Consider the following 20,289-nt stretch of genomic DNA (forward strand, 5'->3'; position numbering starts at 1 on the left):
CTGAGATTTTACCACGTGGCCCTTGGGGGACTCTGAAGACCAAACTGTAATAATCACTACCTAAACCTCTGTCCACATCTTACATTTTCTCTACAGAAGCGGTTCTAACATGGGAATTTCCAAAGTGTAGAAATACAAACCATTTTAAGACTCTCAGTACAAACTGGCAGATTAGATTGCCTTCCAAAATTACTGGACCACTGACACTCTTAGCAGCAGTGTGGGCAAGCACCATCTCACCCCAGCCTCCCCAGCACCAAATGTCTACTTTCAAACCCTTCCTGGCTTTCAGCTCAAAGCTCACCGCCTCTGTGAAGCCATCCCTGCCGCAGGTCTGATGTCTGAGCGGGAGGAGGAGGCCCCTGCCTACCCTGCTTCCTGGCCCCAATCAGCCAGCACATTCGGAGTCTCTCCTAGATGCTGAGAAGCTTCCCCAACAACCTGAGGACAATGTTATGCTCTTTTTTGTGTTTTTGTTTTTGTGAGATAGGGTCTCACTATGTAGTCCAGGCTGGCCTTGAACTCACTGTGTAGCCCAGACTGGCCTCAAACTCACAGTGATCCTCCTACCTCAGCCTCCTGTGCTGGGATCACAGGTGTGCACCACCACACCCAGCTGTATTATGCTCTTTTACAGAACTGAGGTCCAGACCAAAGAGGTTGAATAACTTATCTAAGGTCACATAGCTACTAAGTAGAAGCTAGAATAGCAGTGACAATGCCTGCTAATGGGCACTTGCTACATTCCAGGCTCAGCGGAGCAGTTTCCATGCCTGATCTCAGCTCATCTTCCCAACAGCCCTACCACACTGGTCTCTACTCTCCCTATTTTATTTTTGGTACCAGGGGTGGAGCTCGGGACCTTGCACTTGTGAGGCAGGCAGCGGCACCACTGAGCTAAATCCCCAGCCTTATTCTTCCCATTTTAGATGAGGCCCCTGTGGCCCCAGGTGACCCTGCTCAGAAGCAACAGAGCTGGGCCCTGGACTGTGAGTCTGGAGGCCCACAGAGCCACAGGAGCAGAGTCTGGGAGGCAGCCAGTCCATGCCCAGGGTCTGGACCCTTTGCCTCTCAGGGGCAGACAGACACCACGCCCACCTCGCAGCTCTACTGCCCTCCACCCCCACCGAGTGCTCAGCAGGTTCCCAGGAACTGCTTGGAGCTCGTCCAGCCCCCCTGTCTTCCTGGGAAGCCGCTTATCTCCCACGCTTAGTTGGCTCTGGCCTCTTCCTGCCAATCTGTGTGCCCAGGCAGCTGCCAGATCCTTGGAGGCACCACACTGCTGCTCTGACCTCGGTGGCTTCTGTCACCAAGAGGAGGTGACTTCATGCCACCCCTCCCTGGAGGCTTCCGAAGGCCAGGAGTAAGGGCCTGGCTGTCCCTGCGATTTGTTTCCTCCACAAACCCTGACAGAGCACATCCTGGGCACCAGGCCCTGTACCAGGTAGCAGTGTGAATGAGCCAGACAAACTCCAGGCCCGGCAGCAGACCTCCCTGGCCATAAAGAAAATAGAAACATGTCAGTTCCACAACGACCGCAAAGTGCTGAGCGTCACAGAGGATAAAGATAAAGTGGGGGTGTGGGGGGCGCCAATGAGGGGAAGAAAGGGACTGTAAACTGGGAGTTGAGGGAAGGTCACAGTGGGAAAGGATATTCGAGCAAAGACTGAAGCAGGGGATGGGAGAGCTGAGGATGCATGGGCTAAGTGTACCCCAGGCAGAGGGAAAGACCAGTGCAAAGGCCCTGGGGCACTCTGGAGAGGCCCAGGAAGGGGAGACTGATGTGTCAGGAAGGCGAAGGGACAGATGAGGGGAGGAAGTTTGGGCTTTTCTCTGCGGGGGACAGGGATCCCTGGGGACAGTGAGGAAAGGAGGGCCGTGCCAGATTCAGGTTTTAACAGGGCCATTTTGCTGCTTCCTGAATGCTTGGGCAGGGAAAGGGCACTGGCTGGGAGACACTGCCCAGAGTCCACTCGCCAGCCCAGCAGGGCCCGCTGCTTTGTCCAAGGGCTTCAACCCACATGTGTGCATGTCACACACACAGCATGTGTGTGAGGGCACATGTATGGACATGCACACACACACATACACACACGTATGCCCACACAACACAGCTTGGGACCACACAGTTCACCTGGCTCTGCAGCCAGCTTTCCACATGACCAAGAGGGAGTGACTCCAAGTATCTGAGCCTCAGTTTCCCTCCCAGAAATCAGAAGTCCAGACTTTCCCCAAAGCTCTTGTGTGCAAAGCCGGCTTCATCCCGAGCAAGGTGGGGCTGGCAGCTCCCCGGGGACCCTTGTCTCCGAGGCACAGCTGATTGGTGGGCAGCTGCCGCCCTGGTCACTGATGCCCTCTCAGGCCCTGGAGCCTGGGCGGGGACCTCGAGACCCCACTGCCCACAGCCGTGCCGCCAACAGCCCAGCGGGCTCAGCGCCCCAGCCCAGGCCCATGCACAGGCCCTCCCTCAGCACGGCAGGCTGAGATGGCCGTGAGAAACAGCTGCTGGGAGCTGCGCCCACGCGCCCCGCCCTTCCTGACTCCGCACATGCACCCTCTCCTCATCCCGCCTTCACCCGCGTCGCCATCCTCACCGTCTCCCTTGTCACCTTCTGGACCGCCCGCCCCTTCTCCTTCAGCGCTCTGTCACTGCCATCTCTCATCATGTCAGTCTCCTCCTTATTCCTCCCGTCCTCTTCACCGCTAGCCTTTGCTGAGCGCTGCCCAGCCTATTCCCCCGTCCCCTGTGAGAGGAAGCCAAGGCACCGACAGGGTAGGAGACTTGCCCAGGACGCAGATCTGGGGTGTGGAGCAGGCAGGGCTGTGCAGGCACTGAACCTGAGCCCTCGAGGCAGCCTGGTGCCTGGCGCCCTCCTCCTTCCCTGAGATGGCTCTGTGGACGGGCCCTGTCCCTCCTGCCCTGGCTCCTCCAGCACAGGGGCTCCTGTCATGGAAGGTGGAAATCGGATAGAGCTCTTGAGCCATTGTCCGCGCTCTTCTTCAGAGCCCTCTGAAAGGGAGGTTCCTGAACCACCCTGCCAGATGTGACTAATCAGCTGAGGGCACTTGCTCAGTTCCTATAGAAATCATGACTCGGCAATGTGTAGCTCTTTTAGTGTTAACAGCCTTGAGCTAGGTGTGGTGGTGTAGCCCTGTAATCCCAGCACTCAGGAGGCTGAGGCAGGAGGATCGCCATGAGTTCAAGGCCAGCCTGGACTATGCAGCAAGACCCTGTGGGGGGAAAGGGGGGTGGGGAAAGAACACAAAAACAGCCCTGGGCACTGAACGCCAGCAGCTCCCAGCTCTTCTGGAGCTAGCAGCCCTCCTTGCCATTTGGAGCCAGCAGCGACCAGCAGACCTCGGGAGTCTTCCCACCACCGCAGATGGCAGCTCCTGGCGATTCCTCCTTGCTCTCGGTTGTTCTCTGCCGCTGCCACCTTCACTGCGACAGCCCGGGCTCCTGCTGGCTTTTGGTCCCAGGAGCCTTTGGTGTTACCGGCTCCTAGGGTACCAGCTCAGTACACGCTACTTCAGCTAGAAATCACGAATAGGAGGAACACCCATCGGAAGAGGCTTTTCGGGGCTCAGGATGCAGAACATGGGAGACAGCTCACCGGCTGAACCCCTTAAAGGGGTGGGAGCGTTGCTAGAAAGGGAAAGGCAGGCTTGCGCGTGCGCAGTGTCAGGTTTGTGTGGTCCCGGGGAGGGGCGGGGGTGGGAGTGAGTGGGCGGCGGAGAGGCTGCAGGCGGCGTCATCTGGGATAGGTCCGGGACTGATGTCTGGGGCGGCCAAAGCAAATGCCTCCTTGCCAGTCAGTGGTCTGGGGAGTGGGCTATGACCCTGCCTGGGCAAAGGAGACAAAGGAAAGGAGAATTCTGGGGAGAGAAGAGACAACTTCCTGCCTGGAGGAGGAAGATCTTGACCCTGCTCCCCGAGGATGTGATGCACGGGACTGCGGCCTAATGATGTTGGGCTCACGGGGCACAGCCGGGAGCCACAGAAGCGCTAACAAGGTTAGGCCCGTCTAATGCCAGCGCAAGGTCAGGGGGCAGCCGGGGGAGGACGCGGAGGACTGGGCGCTTGGGCATCTCCCACTCCGCAGAGGAGGAAACTGAGGCCCGGGGAAGTTGGCACAAGATACAGCCAGTGCTTTACTGCCGGGCTCCTCATTCCCACCACGCCCATGGGCGCTGTTACTGTCACCATCGTATACGTGGAGGAACGAGGGCCAGAAAGGGAGGGTTGTGGGAGACCAGAAGGGAAGGACGAGGCCTAATTGGCCTCCTCGGGAGTACTGAGAGAAAGAGGGCGCGCAGGCGCCTACACGCTGCAGGGAGAAGCAAGGCCAGCTGAGGCTAATTGGCTTGCCCGGAGAAGTGCCGTGGAGGGGGGAGACAGGGAAGTCCTGCGAAACGAGTTGCGCGTGCCCGTGTCTGAATAAACCAAGATGCCCCAGTCATTTGGAGCTCTGCGTCGAAGGGAGACACGAGCCCTCTGGCCCCCCGGCTTTTAACCTGTTTTTGTGTATCTTCACTCCTCATCCTGGTCACCCCGTGGTCAGGTTCGAGCTCGTGGGCTGGTTCCTACAGAGGGTGACCTGCCCGCGGTCCCAGAGCTGCTCAGAGGCCGGGCTCTCCCCCTGACTGCGCGTCCACACCAGCAAGCCTGGATGCTCAGTGCAGCCGCCGATGCTGTCTGCTCTGCAATAGGATCCAGGGCCCAGGCGGTGCCCCGGGCACAGAGTCCTTGGCCCTGCCAGGGGAGTGGGGCATTCCTGCAGGGCCTTGCCCACTTCTGTGAAGGAAATCTCGGGCAGCTCGATCCTAGAAGGAAGGGCCACACCCAGTGTTAAGGTGCCCAGCAAGGTGGGTGCCTCGTGTCTGTTTCCGGGAAATGGGGGGAGCCCGCTGGCAGTGGCTGCTGTGAGTCCTGGGCCCCAGGGCTGAGCTCCAACCTGGGGGACCCGGCAGGAGGCCTGAGGTCCCCCACCCAACAGTTTCCCCCTATCCCTCTTGGGCAGCACTGCCCTCTCTGCACCTTGGCCTTCTCATCTGCATCACATGTCAGTGAAACTCCCTTCTTCCCAATGTGCAAATTAAATGAAGTCACAAGGGGAGCCATTCCAAGGAGCCTGGCTGGGCCCAGATGAGGTGTTAGGGATGACATAGAATAAACAAAACTAAAGTAGGTACACTTGGCCCTCCCAGTCCACATCATGGATTCAAATAACTGTGGGTGAAAAATAGAAAAACAATTTGCATCTATACTGAACATGTTCAGACTTTCTTCTTGTTATTACTCCCCCAAAACTACAATGTAGCAACTATTTCCATAGCATTTACATTGTGTTGGGTATTATAAGTAATCCAGTGATGATTTCAAGCATACATACAGATGTGCATAGGCTCATATGCAAATAGTATTCCAGTTTTATGTAAGAGACTTGAGCATTTTGTTTGTTTGTTCGTTGCCATGTGGGGGATGGAACCCAGGGCTTTGCACATGCTAGCCTAGCCCTCTACCACTGAGCTGCACCCCAGCCCGCATGGCATCCTGGGATTTGAGTTTCCTAGGGAATGGTCCTAAGAAGCAATGCTTCATGTATAACAATGGACAACTATCTGTTGATGAATTGTTTATTGAAAGAAAAGATCCGGGTGTGGTGCCGCACACCTGTGAGCCCAGATTCTGAGGGGAGGCTGAGGTGGGATTTCAAGTGTGAAGCCAGTCTAGAGAACTTAAAGGGTTGGGATGTAGCTCAGTGGCACAGCACTTCCCAAGCATGTGTGAGGCCTTGGGTTCCATTCCCAGAACCAACAAAAAGAAAAAAAATCCCAGGGATCTGCAACTAGAGGCAGCACAGTAAGAGGGGAGTCAGACAGGATGTGACCTCAGGTAATGATTCCTGCTCACCTGGCCCAGGGACATGATCTTGGGCCGAACACAGAGAAGCAGGATCACAGGCCCCATGCCCAAGTCAGGACCCTGAAGAAAGGGGACTTAGCTGCCCCCAGGTCCCGGGGAATGCCACAGACCAGGAAAGGGGAAGAGGGGAAGTCTGGTGAGAAACTGAAAGTCTAAATCAGGGGCCTAGGCTGGGGCATGGGAGAGCAGGAAGTCTGGATAGATTCTAAGGCAAGTTGCTAGAATCTCAGGCCAAGAATTCAGTGTGGAGCCGTCCCCAGCAGGTGACACCCTGCAGCATCCCCCAAAGCAACCTCAGCCTGGGTAGGGAAGGTCTGGCACTGAGGCGTTCAGGAGCCCGAGAACCACACAAGCACACCCCACAGATCTGGAGCTGAGCTCGAAGCCCAGCTGCAAAAGCAAGGGAGGAAATCTACCCTTCTGGGGTCCATAGACGCCACACCACAGGGGCGTCTACACCCGCAGCCCTCGGGTCTCCTGAAGCAGCCGGCTCTGCCCTCTGCCTCCTAAATCCTGGTGCTCTGCCTCTCCTGATGCCTCTCAGAGTGCAGGTTTTGCTTTCAGGGATGAGTGGAAAGGTTGAGTCTTCTGCTGAGTCCCAGAGAAGGAGCAGAAAGATCTCATGTAGAGGCAGGCCAGTTGAAAACAGGGCGGGTGTAACCTTGGGACTTGGCACCGTAAGTCCCTGGCCATTCTCTGAGATCCATGGTTCAGGATCCTACACAACCTCACTAGGCAGCTGCCTCTCGTGAGGAAGGCAGCTTGTGGTTGGCTGAGGTCTCTGACCCTATGGGTCACTCTGGGTTGCGGCTGTTTACCTTGCATGCTGTTTACTGTGGGGTCCCGGAGCGTTTACCTTGCATGCTGCAGGAAGAGAGAGGACCAGTCCCCACCCTAGCTGGGTAGGCACAGCTCTCAAGGACACTGACACTTTTTTCTGGAAGAAGAGTCAGGCTGGGATTTGAATCCTGGAATTCGGCAGTGCTGAGTTTCCTTGTGCCTCAGTTTCCCACTCTGTGTAATGGGTTGATCAGGTACCAAGAGAACTGAATGGGAGAAGGCACTTGGCAGGGCAGCCAATGGCCTCTGAGCTTTATTACTAATGAATGAAGGGCTGGACCCAGGATGAGCAACCGCTGATCGATCTGGAGCTGCCATGAATGGACAAACAGAAGTGAATCAATGAAGGAAATGTCAGAGCCTGCGGGCTGCAGCTCCAGGAGTAGGACGGTGGGACTAGAGGCCCCTGAGTCAGCAGCCCCAGCTCAGAAGGAGGTTGGAGGTGAGGCAATGGCACTCGAGTGAGGCCCCACTTAATCACCCGCTCCCCCTGGCACCCCACGGAGCCTGAGCGGATCCCCTGAGTCACCTTTCCTGCAGGCCGCCTGCAGTGACTCAGGGCTTTTTGGAGGAAGAGTGAGGACTCAGCATTGTGGGCCCTGGAGGGGGTCCACAGGCAGGGAGCTGAAGGGTCCCAGAGGAAATCTCCCCATGCGACGCCAAGGCTGAGGGTGGACCTAGTAGGGGCATGTACAGAGCCTGGCCCCGTGCCACGGCCCCACCTTCATTCCCTCCTCAAGGGCCCCTCTATGTAGGGAGCAGAGCTCTGGTCGGTGGGGTGAAACCGCCATATCCCCCTGACTTTGACCTGCCGAAAGGACAATCTTGGGTGACACTCCATGTGACGGCCTCATTATCCCCAAGTCCCAGGGAACGCAGGCTCAGAGTGGCTGAGCGTCCTGGAGAGGAGACCCCAGGGCTCCCGGGAGGGCTGAGGCAGGCTCGGCCCAGAGGCGCCTGGCCTGGGTGCAGTGGCGCCAAGCTGATGGCCGCGGAGCTGGGCTGTGCCTGTGCCAGAGTCACTGCGGCAGCCCCAGCACAAGCCAGGGCACAGGGACGCGGCTGCTCTGGCGTCCCCGGGCCTGGGGGGGTTGGAGCAGTCACAGGCAAGACAGGGCCTTTCTTGCCCTCTCACTGGGGCTCCTTTGGGGAAGGGGGATTGGGCTTCCATCTGTCCACCCATCCCGGGAGTCTGTCCCCAGCATGACCCTCACGGGAGGGGTCTGCTGGGCCCATGGACAGGAATCCAGGGTGATGTCCCAGGGGCGGTGGTGGCATTTCAGGCAGACTTGAGTGTGATTTCTCCCTGAGCGTCTCTCCCCAGAATGCTGATTCCCAAGGCTGAGGCACCCAGGTAATGGGGAATTCTGGGAATTGGGAACCGGCCCACCAGAAGGGATGCTTTCTGCACAAGGGGCTGGGAAAGGCCCCAACGTGCCTCTGCCTCTGCCTCACGTGGTCATGCATGAGCCCCTCCCCCTCCTCCTCCTCTGTGAGGTTGCTCAAGGCCACCTGGCATGAACTCAGCCCCCCCCAGAACAGGAACTCGGCCTGGCTCAAGGAGCCATTAAAAACCACCCCACCACAGGCCCTGTAGACGAGGCATCTCCTATCTGTCTGCAGAGCACTGTGCTTAATCAGGGTTTCACATGTGATCAGGGGAGTCCACCAGAAGGTATGGCAAGGATTGCTCTGTTCCCCATCTCTCAGGAAGCCAAGGAAAAGCAGAGCCTTTGAGTAACTTGTGCAGTCACACAGCTCTCGTCTAGATGTGGAGACAGGATTAGAACTCAGAACCAAGGACTCCAGGCCTTTGTTCTGTCAGCTCACGTAAGCTGCTTCAAGAAATGTTTGCTGAAATCACAGACTTGGTTATGTTCATTACCACCATGTATACATGGCCTGTCCATCTTGGAGCCATTAAAATAGTCATTTGGGGGGTTAGTTCCTCTGGGAAAATGGCCTGGGTGCCTCCTCACAGGAACAAGCAGACTGTCAGACCCTGAAAGCCACGGCCCCATTTTTGTTCATTTAAACATTATTTGCATAGAAAGATGAGCGAGAGCAGTTGCCTGTTACTGTGTCAGAAAGGGCCCCTGGGAGAGCAGTGTCCCTCGGGAAGGACTGGGCCCAGGCCACCAGGCTCTTCTGCCTGGTCTACGTCACTGTCCCCCTGCCCTGGATGGGGGCAGCCCTTCGGGGTGGGGTCTGAAGCCCAGTCTGGGAGACTCTGGGCCTCTGAGAGATGGGGTGAGGCCTGCACACCTCGCCGTCCCCTCAGCTGTGCTGCCAGAATCGAGATGGCTCCTCTTCTGCTCCGGCTGCCAGCCCTGTCAGTCCTGTCACCAGCTCTGGCACTGCTCCAAGCCCTTCCTCCAGGAAGCCTGGGGACCCTCCTAGAGGATGCCATGGGCCTGGCCTCCCCCTCACCTGACCTCTCTGAGGGGTTCATGGAGCACAGCACGTGAGGCTGACCCGTCACCCAGCCCCACCACAGGAGCTGCTGTGGGACTGAGCTGCCCTCTCCCCGGGGGCTCTCACTGCCTCCAGTGTACCTTTCTTCCCACCAGGCCTTCCACATGGTCCCTCGTGGACCCCAAGGATGGCTGAGTCCCACCCCAAAGATGCAGAAACCAAGCTCAGGGAGGTGAAGGGGTCCCTGTAGGCTGCAGGGCAGCAAGTGGCGGAGCCAGGATCCATGGCCTGCTCTGGCTGTGCCTGCAGGGGTCCCTGCAAGTCGTGACTCCCAACCACCATAATGCTATAGCTTTATGTGTGAAACCAGTCCCTGCTCCCCAAGTTCTGGGAACTGAGCCCAGGGTCTTTGTGCTGAGCTACATCCACAGCCCTGTTTTTAATTTTTTTTAAATATTGACACAGGATCTAAGTTGCTAAATTGCCCAGGCAATCCACCTGCCTCAGCTTCCCAGAGTGCTGGGATTACAGGTGTTATAGCCAAACCCGGGCTAACTGGCTTCTCTTTCAACATCTGCCATAAAGAGACCAAACCTTCCCACCCAAGGCTCATGTGAGCACTAGAAGTACAGCTCCCTGCCTTTCTTTGATGCTGGGAGGGGAGCACATGTTCCCCCATTGCAGAGATGGGGAGCCCATGCCCAGGAGGTCCAGGGCCCCCAGGCACCTGACCCTGATGAGGCTGAGTCCCCCAGTCCGGCTTCTGTGCCCTGCTCAGTCCCTGTCCCACACCTGCTGAGGGGCATCTGAGAAACAGGCTTCCTGCTTGAACCCCAGCTTACTGGAAAGGGCTGGGGGAAACTGGGAGAGGACAGAGAGAGGCAAGGCAGCAGATGGGCACACTTCCTGCAGGAGTAAAGTCTCCCCGTCACTTCTGGGAAGCAGCAGAGCTCAGCAGCAGCAGATCTCAGCAGCAGCATGGTGCACTTTGACCCTACTGGTACACCCAGCTGTCACCGGTGATAGCCTTTCCTTCCCTGGGGACAGCTGGGCTGCTTGGAGTCCCTGTGCCTGTCTGACATCCAGGTATACCTGGCGACAGCCTCGGGGCTATCTGGCCATCTGTCCGGCAACCTGTCCAGCTGCTGCTGGGTAGGATGCGCAGCTAGGGTTCTGCTCACTCTCGCGGGGGGGGCAGCCCAGGCTGGGTCCCCAGGGCTGAGCCCTGTGCCCGCCAGCCCAGCCCGTGCTGATGAGGCAGTGTGAGCCCTGCTTCCTGTTACTGTGCCTATGCAAATGGGGGAAACCCGGGCCTCTCGGGAGGCAGGCTTCCTGGAATGATGACATCCTTGTCCTGAGAAGCCTGGCCCAGGGCTCCGCTCCTGCCTTTCCTGGCTCGCTCCTGAGCCCAGCCTGCATTCTGGGCACCACAGCACTGGGAAAAGCAGCCTTGGGAGCCAGACCCAGTCCTGTCCACCATCCAGCCCACTGGACCCACCAAGTCTCCCTCGTCTTGTCATTGTCCTCAGCTCCGTGAAGGTCATAGGAGTTCCCAGGGACCAGGAAGCCGGTGGCCTGGCCAGCTCTCGGTCCTTGTCCCAGAGATCACCACACCCCTCTATATTTACAAATAAGGAAACTGAGGACAGGAGACCAGGCCAGGGACTTGCTGGGTCTCGGGTCCCTCCCTCTCGTCTGGATGTGTCCTGGCATCAGTGGCAAACTCCTGCTCGCTACCAAAAGGCAATCAGGGTGTCTGAGTCCCTGTCATGGTCCCGCTGCCCCCCAGCGCTAGATCCTAACCCAACCTGGCTGGCCAGGACTCTGGCCACACCCTGACTGGACCCCCACACAGACTGTCTGAGGGGTCCCTCTCAAGCACACATCTGACCCCATTACTCCCCTGCCTGGAATCAAGTTCTAGCTCCAAGTCAGACCCATAAACCAGCAGTAATCAGTCCCCTTCCGCCTTGTGTGGCCTCAGCTCTCAGCAGCCCTGCCTCAGGGTTACCTCTGACACCAGATCCCCTTGGAATTTCCCAGCACACCGCCATGGCTTTGTTCCAGCTGTTATGTCAACCTGGGAAGCTGTTTCCCACAACTTTGTTTCTAGGACTCCTGCTCATCCTTCAATACCCCTCACTGCCACCTCCAGAAAGCCTTCCCACATGCTCCCAGTTGGGCCAGGCCTCCTGTAGGCACCCCTGTCCCCTGCAGTCCCCACTGTGTGCCACACTAGCTGTCTAGGAGCTGGCAGAGAAAGGAGAGATACAGAAATGCTGACAGAGGTGAGATATATGTGAATGCTCAATTTCCAGGGTCAGTGAAAGGCTGGACATAGGTGGACAGATGGATGTGTCAAGAACTGAGTGTCCACACACTCAACTGTGCCTCTCTTGAGTCCAGGATTGTCAGGAGCTGGGAAAACACAGAGCTTTGGGCATCTTCCAGTCCCTCACCATGTGAGCCCCTCTCCCATCTTTAGGAAGCACCCCCACCATGGGACTTGGGGTAAGGCAGAGACTGTCTCCCATGGGAGGAGCCCAAATTGCCCACATCCACTTTCCCAGCTTCCCTTGCAGCTAGGGTAAGGCATGTGACCAGACTCAGCCAATCAGAACAGCCACTCTGGAGTGACAGTTCAGATGTTAGGCATATTTTGATTGGGAGTATGACTTGATCCATGTGTGTCTGAGAAGTCTCACTCTAGACCGGGGATAGTAGACTAGACAGGGCGAGACCAAGAGCAGGAGATGAAGCAAAAGGCTGCTGCAGTGCTCCCAGCACATGGTCCTGGAGACCACAAAGAAGGCAGTCGGCAAAGGCAGAGCATGTGGCTGGCAATGAGGAGCCACTGAGATTTGGGTGACCTGGTAGACTCCCAAGAGAGTGGGGTATGAATTCCACGACTGCCTGGAGCTGGGTCTCAGCTGTCTCCCCATCAGACAGCCTTGATCATGCCTCAGTTTCTACAATAGGGTTGACCTTGTGCTCAGTGCCAACTTTGAGCAATGGCTCAGAAATGGCAAACAAGCTTAGAAACTCCACACCCCTGCCGAGGTGTGCCCCTTGGCCACGGCGTCCACAGGACAGGCACAGGCAGGGGCCACCTCTGTCCAGAGAACAACTCAGCTGGGCAGCCGGGGTTAGAACACATGAGGAAAAGTAAAACGGGCTGGGAAACAGAAGGGACACAGGGCACCCGGCTGCCCCGGCCAATCACAGGATCCACCAGCCAGGCCCCAGGACAGGGAGCTGGGTGAGGTCAGGGTGCTCAGGGCCACAGGGCAGAGGTGGTGATGGAGGCTGAGTCCAAGCTTCACCCCCGGCCCCACACAGCACTGGCTTGTCCCTGAGAGCCCCTGGAGCCCCCCCTGTCGGGGTAGAAAAGAATACACCGGGGCTGATCTGGAGGCCACTTAGGGATGAAAACTTGGAACGCGGAATTGCATAATGTAGTTGATTTTTTTTTCTTTCCTCAAGTCACACAATTTAAAAGTCAAGTGGAGGCTTCAGGGCCCCAACGGGCTCCACGTGTCACTGTCAACCTCCCTGTGCTTCATTTCCTTCATTTCCTTCTCTGTGCACCTGAACAGGTGGCCCGGAAAATGGGAAGGATGCCCTTGGGTCGCCTCTGTGCAGCACAGACCCGCTGCCGGGAAGGCGCTGCTGGGAACTGGCCTGGGGGCTGCGCTTCAGCCTCGGGGAAGTGATTTCACTCTGACTGTGGGAACCAAGCCCTGCCAGGCAGGGTCAACACGGACCCTGGTGGGCTCACCCTGGGCCGGGTGTGCTGGGGACAGGGGAGAGGAGGGCGTCACACCCGCTGCCTCCCCTCCTGAGCCGCTTTGCTCACCCCACCCTGGGGGGCGTCCACTCCCCTATACCCTGGCAGGTGAGAGCAAACCTGGCTCAGAGCCTGGGGGAGGCTGCAGGGCTGCAGGTCTTACCTCGACCTCCCTGCCCCACATACCCCAGGACTCTGGCTTCGGGTCAGGCCCTCTCACAGCCCCCCAGGAGGCGCCTTTGCCCGGGTGCCCATCGGCTCTGGGGAGCATTGGTAAGGGGTGCCCTGGATGGACTGTCCCAGCGCTGTCCCTCGGAGGCTTGACACTGTCTGTTCCCTACCCCAAATTCGGTCCTTCCTGCCCTCCTGCCATGTCCCAAGTCTGAATCTCCTTCCCCATGGCCGCCACCCAGGCCATGCTATCTCATCTCTCACCAGGATCCTCCTGGTCCCCTGGCCCCTGCTCTTCTCCTGAGCACCCAGTGGCCCTACCCAAAGCAGCCATGGGATGGCGTCACCCTACCCTCCATCCTGCCCTGCTTGGCATCACTGGGGGCCAGGCCAGTGGCCCCTCCTGCACTTCTCTCTCTCTCTCTCTCTCCTCTCTCCTCTCTCTCCCTCTCCCTCTCCCTCCCTCCCTCCACCTCTCTTCAGTGTTTCCTGTCTTCCCTTTCTGTGGCTCCCAGCTGTTATGCCCCCTCCTGCTCCAGGACCTTTGCACACACACAGCCCCTCAGTCCTGTAGGAACCATCAGTTGAAGGTAGGCAGGGGCTGCTCCCTTGGGGTTCTATCCTCTATCCCCTCAGAGCTCTGCTGCCTCTTCCAATCCGTCATCACAGTTCTGTGTCACTGAATTAGACACGTGGTGTTTTCCTCGGCCCCTTAGCTAATAGATGGGGGCTCCCTGGTCCATTCTCTGCATCACCTCCCTGCACCGGGGACTGGCTCCCCAGGCTCTGGGCACCAGGCTGCCCACCTGAGGGTGGAGCTGGCTTAGGTGTGCTGGAAGAGAACCTCCCTGCAGTGGGGTGGACAGTGGCTGGGGGGGCTGGCAGAGGCCAGGGAGGAGGTGGCTAGTGTTCTGGTGAGAGACGGGGTAGCCATGGGGATGGAGAGAGACAGATGTTTCCCAGAAGTAATTAGAGGTCAAGTGCAGAGCTCTGGACAGCTGCAGCAGGTGCTGTGTCCTACCCAGCCCCCTCCCGGCCCCCATCCCTACCGCCTCTTCCCTGGGAACTTTCTGAGCCAGCAGCCAACACCTACACTTCTTTGTCAGAACTGCATCCATCTGCAGCTGGAACCAGCTTTGCCTGAACCCCCAGAGGCCCGGAAGCTCCTGGAAATTCATTTTCCTGATGGTGACGGGGGTGGGGGTGCCTTTGAACCACTCACAGAAGGTCTGGGGGACACAGGATCTCCAACTCACTTGCCGCATCCATATCCTCTCGGGTGATCCATATCCTCTCGAGTCACCCAGCTTTCATCTAGGGCCAGCTCCTGGGGAAATCCGGACGGTGATTGGTCGGGTCTGGAGCTGAGTTGGGGAGCACTGGGCAGGGAATGGGAACTTGAGGTACAGTTTTCTTGAGGACAAGTGGCTGTATTGGTTCTTCATGGCCAACTTTCCCCAGGCAGTGACTGCGTTGAGTACGAATGTAGTTTGAGATTCAGAAACAAGGTCCCCATTTCAGCGAGTCCCCTCCCAACCTCGGGGTGGGGCTGGCCAGGCCTCTCCTGGCCTGGGCAGGGTGCAGCTGGGGCCAGACCAGGGCCTTCCTGGCAGGGGCCTCCCAGGGACAAGGCTGGTCCCACAAAGTATGAGTCATGAGTAAAGCACCCCCTCCTGGCAGGGGCCAGAGCTACCTCCCCAGGGGCTGGTCCTGAAGGTCCAGTGAGCCCTCTCTGGCCCGCTGCCTCTCTGGCAGCCCCTATCCTGTCAGGGCCCCTAGGACACAGCTCACTGGACAGATGGGGAGAGCCAGGCCCAAGAGGACACGTGGCTTGGAAGGGTCACCGTGACACAGCCCCATCCTGGCTTCCCGATACCCTTTCTGCCCTACAGGCTGATGTCGGGGTTACCCATGGGGGAAGTCCCCGAGTCTCTCCCCCACCACACAGCATTCACCTTGGCATGCGGGTGCCCGTCATCCAAACACCTTTCTTGGCACAGCAAGGTGAGGGGCGCAAGCGGCCAGGGCACCCCATCCCCCACTCCTCCTCCAGGTGGTGCTTTGGGGGTTGGGGCTTCCTGCCTGCCCCTTCCCAGCGGTGGATGCTGGAGCAGGGCTGCAATGCATTCCTGGGTGCCGGAAGAGACTATGCCTCTTCCTGGGGAGGTGGGGGAGCAAGCCCCTTCCTGTGAGGAACTTGCTGGAAGGAGTGGCAGGGAAGGTCAGGGTGGGGCTGAGGGGCAGGCAGGCCTGGGACCAGGTCTCTTTCTCTGGTGACTTTCTCCAGCCTACACCCCCTCACCCAGTTCTAGCCGGGAAGCTGCTCCTTGCTCCCCTGTGGGCCACCTCCCTGGCCGGCCCCCATGGAGGGTGCAAGGGGCCCCAGGGTCCCTCCTCCTCCCTTCCTGGGACAGGATCTTTCACCCTTGGTAATGACCATAGCCACATCTACTAAGTATCCTCCCCACGCCTGCCTGCAGTTCCACACGTGGCCCGCAGCACTGTACAGATGATCCCGAGGTTCAGTAAGGACGCTGATGCTCATAGAGGTTGGGTGACTACACCACGCACACAGCCGGTGCATGCTGGGGCTCGTGCGTGACCCGCAGCCCCCACCTCACCTTTCCTGATCTTTATAAATGCGTGCTGTGGATTCCACCACACGTACTCAAGGGCAGCTTCTGGCAGCTTGAGAAATAGTTGCAGAATGAATAATCACAGCTGTGGCTTATTCAGGGCTGCTTAGATTTTTGACAGCCTCTTGGTTTTTATTTATGTATTTGTCATTAAGTTCATCTTTTTAAAAAAGATAGTCCAAAGTCCAAAAGGGAGGAAAAGGTCTGTGTGTCTATTTCTGTCTCTCTAAGATGCCCAAGTTGGGCTGGAACTTACAATTTTCCTGCCTCAGATTCCCAGAGTTCTGGGATTACAGGTATGTGCTGTGTACCCAGCTGAGAAAAGCTTTCCCAGCCTGAAATTCAGAGAGAGCCCTTCCTAGGGGGTGGATTCTCCCCTGCTGGTCACAGGCAGTATTGCAACTCAGCTCTACGAGACGACAAGAGGTAAGCGCTCTCTCTCGCTCGCTCTCGCTCTCGCTCTCGCTCTCGCTCTCGCTCTCTCTCTCTCTCTCTCTCTCTCTCTCTCTCTCTCTCTCAGCAGTGACTATTGGACCTGGAGACACACGCCAAAGGAAGCTCAGCTGTGGGACAGTGTTGCCTAATGGTTAATGATACAGACTCCACCATCAGATGAGCTGAATTTGAATCCTTGCCCAGCACATCCCAATCAGGGTCCTCTCAGGAAAACAGACAAGCCAATGTTACCAGGGCCCCGGGAGTGGGGTCTCCAGGCAGGAACAGGAAAGACACCAGATGGCTCAGGAGGAGGGTCTCTGCCACGGGAGCTGGGGTCACACAGAAGTTCCTGCTGTAGCTGAGATGAGCGGGAGAGAGGAAGAAATACCCTGCCGCTCCCTCCCCCCACCCTCCAGCCTCCTGCCACGCCTCCCATCCATCCATTGGCTGAGCCCAGCCATGGCCAAGTTGGCAGAGCCCCCTGGGAAATGCCACTCCTCCCAGTACAGACTTGCACGTGCTGGGCATGGCCTCTCTCTAAATGCAACCTTGAGCAAGAGATTTAAACCAAGGGACTTTCTGCTCTGGGGCTCAGTTTCTCAGTTTCTCTCAGCAGGCTGAGAGCCAGGCAACTCCAGAGAACCCTGAGGAATCCCCAGAGACACGGGAGCCCTAGTCCCCGGGGAGATGGTGGGCCGGGGTTCTTCAGCCTGAGACTAAGATGCTTGGCTGGCTGTGTGACCTTCGAGCCCACATACTCTCTCCTGTGCCTCAGTTCCCACACCTGTAAAGTGAGGGTACTAACGAGAGCGCAGGACAGGTGTGAGGGTTTGAGGAGTTGGTACTCGCACTTGGCCCAGGGCCTGGGCTGTGGATCTGGGAGAAGATGTTAGCTGCTGTCCTCATCAGCTCTGTGAGTTCACTCTGAAAATAGCTATCTGTTGGGCCGGGGATTTAGCTCAGTGGTTTCGCCGCCTGCCCCGAAAGCGAAAGGACCTGGGTTTGATCCCCGGCACAAAAAAAGAGAAAGAAAATAGCTATCTGTTGGCTTCAGTGTGTGGGCAGAAATTCATCTTGCATCTCTCATTACTGTATTTACTTCAGTGGTAGAAGTGATGGCACCCAGGTGTGGTGCCGCACGCCTGTGATCCCAGCGCTCTGGGAGACTGAAACTGGAGGATTACTGCAAGTTTGAGCCCAGCCCAGGGAACTTAGGGACTTAGAGAGCCTGTCTCAAAAGAAAAAATAAAAGAATGGCCGGCAGTATAAAGGCCCTGGGTTCAATCCTCAGCACTGGGGGTAAAAAGAGACGAAACAGCTAGGCTGAGTGACCTGAATGTGGTCCAAGATGAGAAGGACTCCAGGGACATGCAGGCGCCACTTTGGGACAGAAATCAGTGAAGCCCTTGGAAAATGGTCAGGGCCCACCACAGCTGGCTGGACAACTTCCTAGGACCCACTAGCCTCACTCCTGTGTGGCCTGCACAGCAGCCAGCACTCCTGCCCACTGAGGGTGTGCATAGCAGAGTCATCCATGGCCCTGGGGGGCCGGTGGGGGACAATGGGTGAGCAAAGTGCCATGCAGTGGAACGACACTCACAATGACAAAGAACAAGCTCTGGCCCTTTATAACACAGGCTTGGCCTGGAGCAGAGAAGGTCTTCATAAAACGTCTCCATGCTGGTACTAGAAATGTCTTGTGGCAGTGTGCTAGGAGAGCGAGCTGACGCACCCGGGCCAGGCGTCAGGGACTATGGTGCTTCCCACATCCTGACCACCAGTACACCAGGAGTTGGAAAAACCACACTAGGCAAAGAACTTGCATCCAGATCAGGACTAAAGTACATTAATATGGGTGATGTAGCTCGAGAAGGGGCATTATATAATGGCTATGATGAAGAGTATGAGTGTCCCATTTTAGATGAAGAAAAAGTGGTTGATGAGTTGGAGAACCAAATGGCAGAAGGTGGAGTTATTGTTGACTACCGTGGTTGTGATTTCTTTCCTGAACGATGGTTGCAGGCAGTTTTTGTGTTGAGAACAGATAACAGTATATTGTATAAAAAGACTTGAAACAAGGGGTTATAATGAGAAGAAACTAGGAGACAGTATCGAGTGTGAGATTTTTCAAGTTCTTTATGAAGAGGCCATGTTATCATACAAAGAAGATATTGTGCACCAGCTGCCCAGCAATACGCCTGAAGAGCTAGAGGACAACATAAACCAGATCTTGAGATGGACTGAGCAGTGGGTCAAAGGGCACAACCCGTGCCTGGTCACTTGGTGGTGCCTCTTTGCCCACCTTATAGACATGGCCTCTAAGTATCTGTAAAAACCAAAACTATGTGGAAGGCCCAGCAGGTATTTTTATGCCTGGGTTTCTTTTTCTCCATGAGAAAGTTAATCACAAATATAATGAATACAATTATTATTAAGCATTTAAAATACGCATAGTTGCTAAACAATAAATCTGATCAAATGGAAAAAAAAGGAAATGTCTTGTGCCTCAGCCTGGTGGTAGCTCCCAAGGCAGGCCCCATGTCAGAACTCACAGCGTGGGACATTTCTGATGACCAGTTGTAATTGATTGTGTTTGATCTCAATAAACACTTGATGAAAAGAGAAACCACCAAGAGAGCGAAGAGACAACCCACAGCGTGGGAAAAATTTTTTTACCAGCTACTCATCAGATAAAGGGTTATTATCTAGAATCTATAAAGAACTCAAAAATATCAGACCCCCCAAATTTAAAGACTCAATCCAAAAATAGGCATCTGAAACGAAAAGACAATTCTCAGATGAAGAATTAGAAACAGCAAATAAACATATGAAAAAATGTTCAATATCACTGGTCATTTGAGAGATGCAAATGAAAACAACGCTGAGATCTCCTCTCATTCCAGAAAGAATGGCTGCTATCAACAAGTCAGCCAATAACAAATGCTGGAGGGGCTGTGGGGAAAAAGGAACCCTTCTCCATTGATAGTGGGAGTGTAGACTGGTGCAAACACTGTGGAAATCAGTGTGGAGATTCCTCAAAGAAGCTAGAGGTTCCATTTGACCCAGCTATTCCTCTTCTTGGTATCTTCCCAAAAGAATTAAATGCATCCTACCACAGCGATATATGCACACCCATGTTTATAGCAGCACAGTTTGTATTAGCTAAATCTTGGAAACAGCCCAAATGCCCATCAACTGACAAGTGGATAAAGAAGATGTGGGGTTTTTTATACAATGGAGTATTACTCTACCATAAAGAAGAATGAGCTTCAGATATTCATAGCAAAATGGATGGACCTTGAGACCATACTCCTACATGAAATAAATTGGATGCACATGTTTAAATACCACATTGTTTCTCTGATGTGAGAAACCAAAAGTGGAAATAAGGACTGAAATGTATAATGGATGTTGGGAAATGGGAAGAAAGTGTTCATATGAGAAGGAGAACAAGGGAGGATGCAAGGAGAAAGGATGGAAGGGAAAAGAAAAAAAATGAAAATAGAAGAAAAATATGAAAAAAAAGTTTTGTACACAGAGAGGGGAGGGGGCTTGAGGAGGGAAATGGTATAAAATAAAATTTCTTTTGTTTTTTTTCCAGTACCGGGAAAAATAAAATTTATTTTAAAAAATAATTTAAAGGGCTGGGGATTTAGCTCAGTGGTTTCACCACCTGCTGCGCAAGCACAAGGACCCGAGTTCGATCCCCAGTACCAAAAAAAATAATAATAATTTTAAAAAGACTTGCTGAAATCACTTTTGAAAAGTAACCAAAAGGATCACAGGATTAGAGGAGTGAAGTACTTGTACGTGGCTGCCAGCATGGACCAAGCTTGAAAACACGTACTGGGTGGAAGAAGCCAGATGCAGATGGTCACGTGCTGAGCGGGTCTAGGAACAGGCAGCATCCAGGGTAGGTGACTCCACGTCCACAGAAAGGAGGTGAGAGTTTCCAGGGCCCGGGGACAGTGTGGCAGCAATTGCTACAGGCATCTTGGGGTGGTGGAAACATTCTGGAACTAGATGGTGGTGATGGCTGTGCAATACTGTCGATACATTAAATGGCACTGAATCAA

General features: G+C 55.6%; 1 pseudogene across 1 annotated transcript; it reads left to right on the forward strand.

The window, feature by feature from the left end:
* Positions 1-247: 247 nt before the first annotated feature.
* Positions 248-20,289, forward strand: LOC110344207 (adenylate kinase isoenzyme 6 pseudogene; annotated as a pseudogene). Its single transcript, XR_015450398.1, has 2 exons — positions 248-4,014; positions 16,296-20,289. The product of XR_015450398.1 is annotated as an adenylate kinase isoenzyme 6 pseudogene (transcript).

This window comes from Heterocephalus glaber, unplaced genomic scaffold (assembly GCF_053883595.1).
Source record: "Heterocephalus glaber isolate CG9 unplaced genomic scaffold, H.glaber_assembly_v1.0 deba00000943, whole genome shotgun sequence".
Taxonomy (NCBI): Eukaryota; Metazoa; Chordata; class Mammalia; order Rodentia; family Bathyergidae; genus Heterocephalus; species Heterocephalus glaber.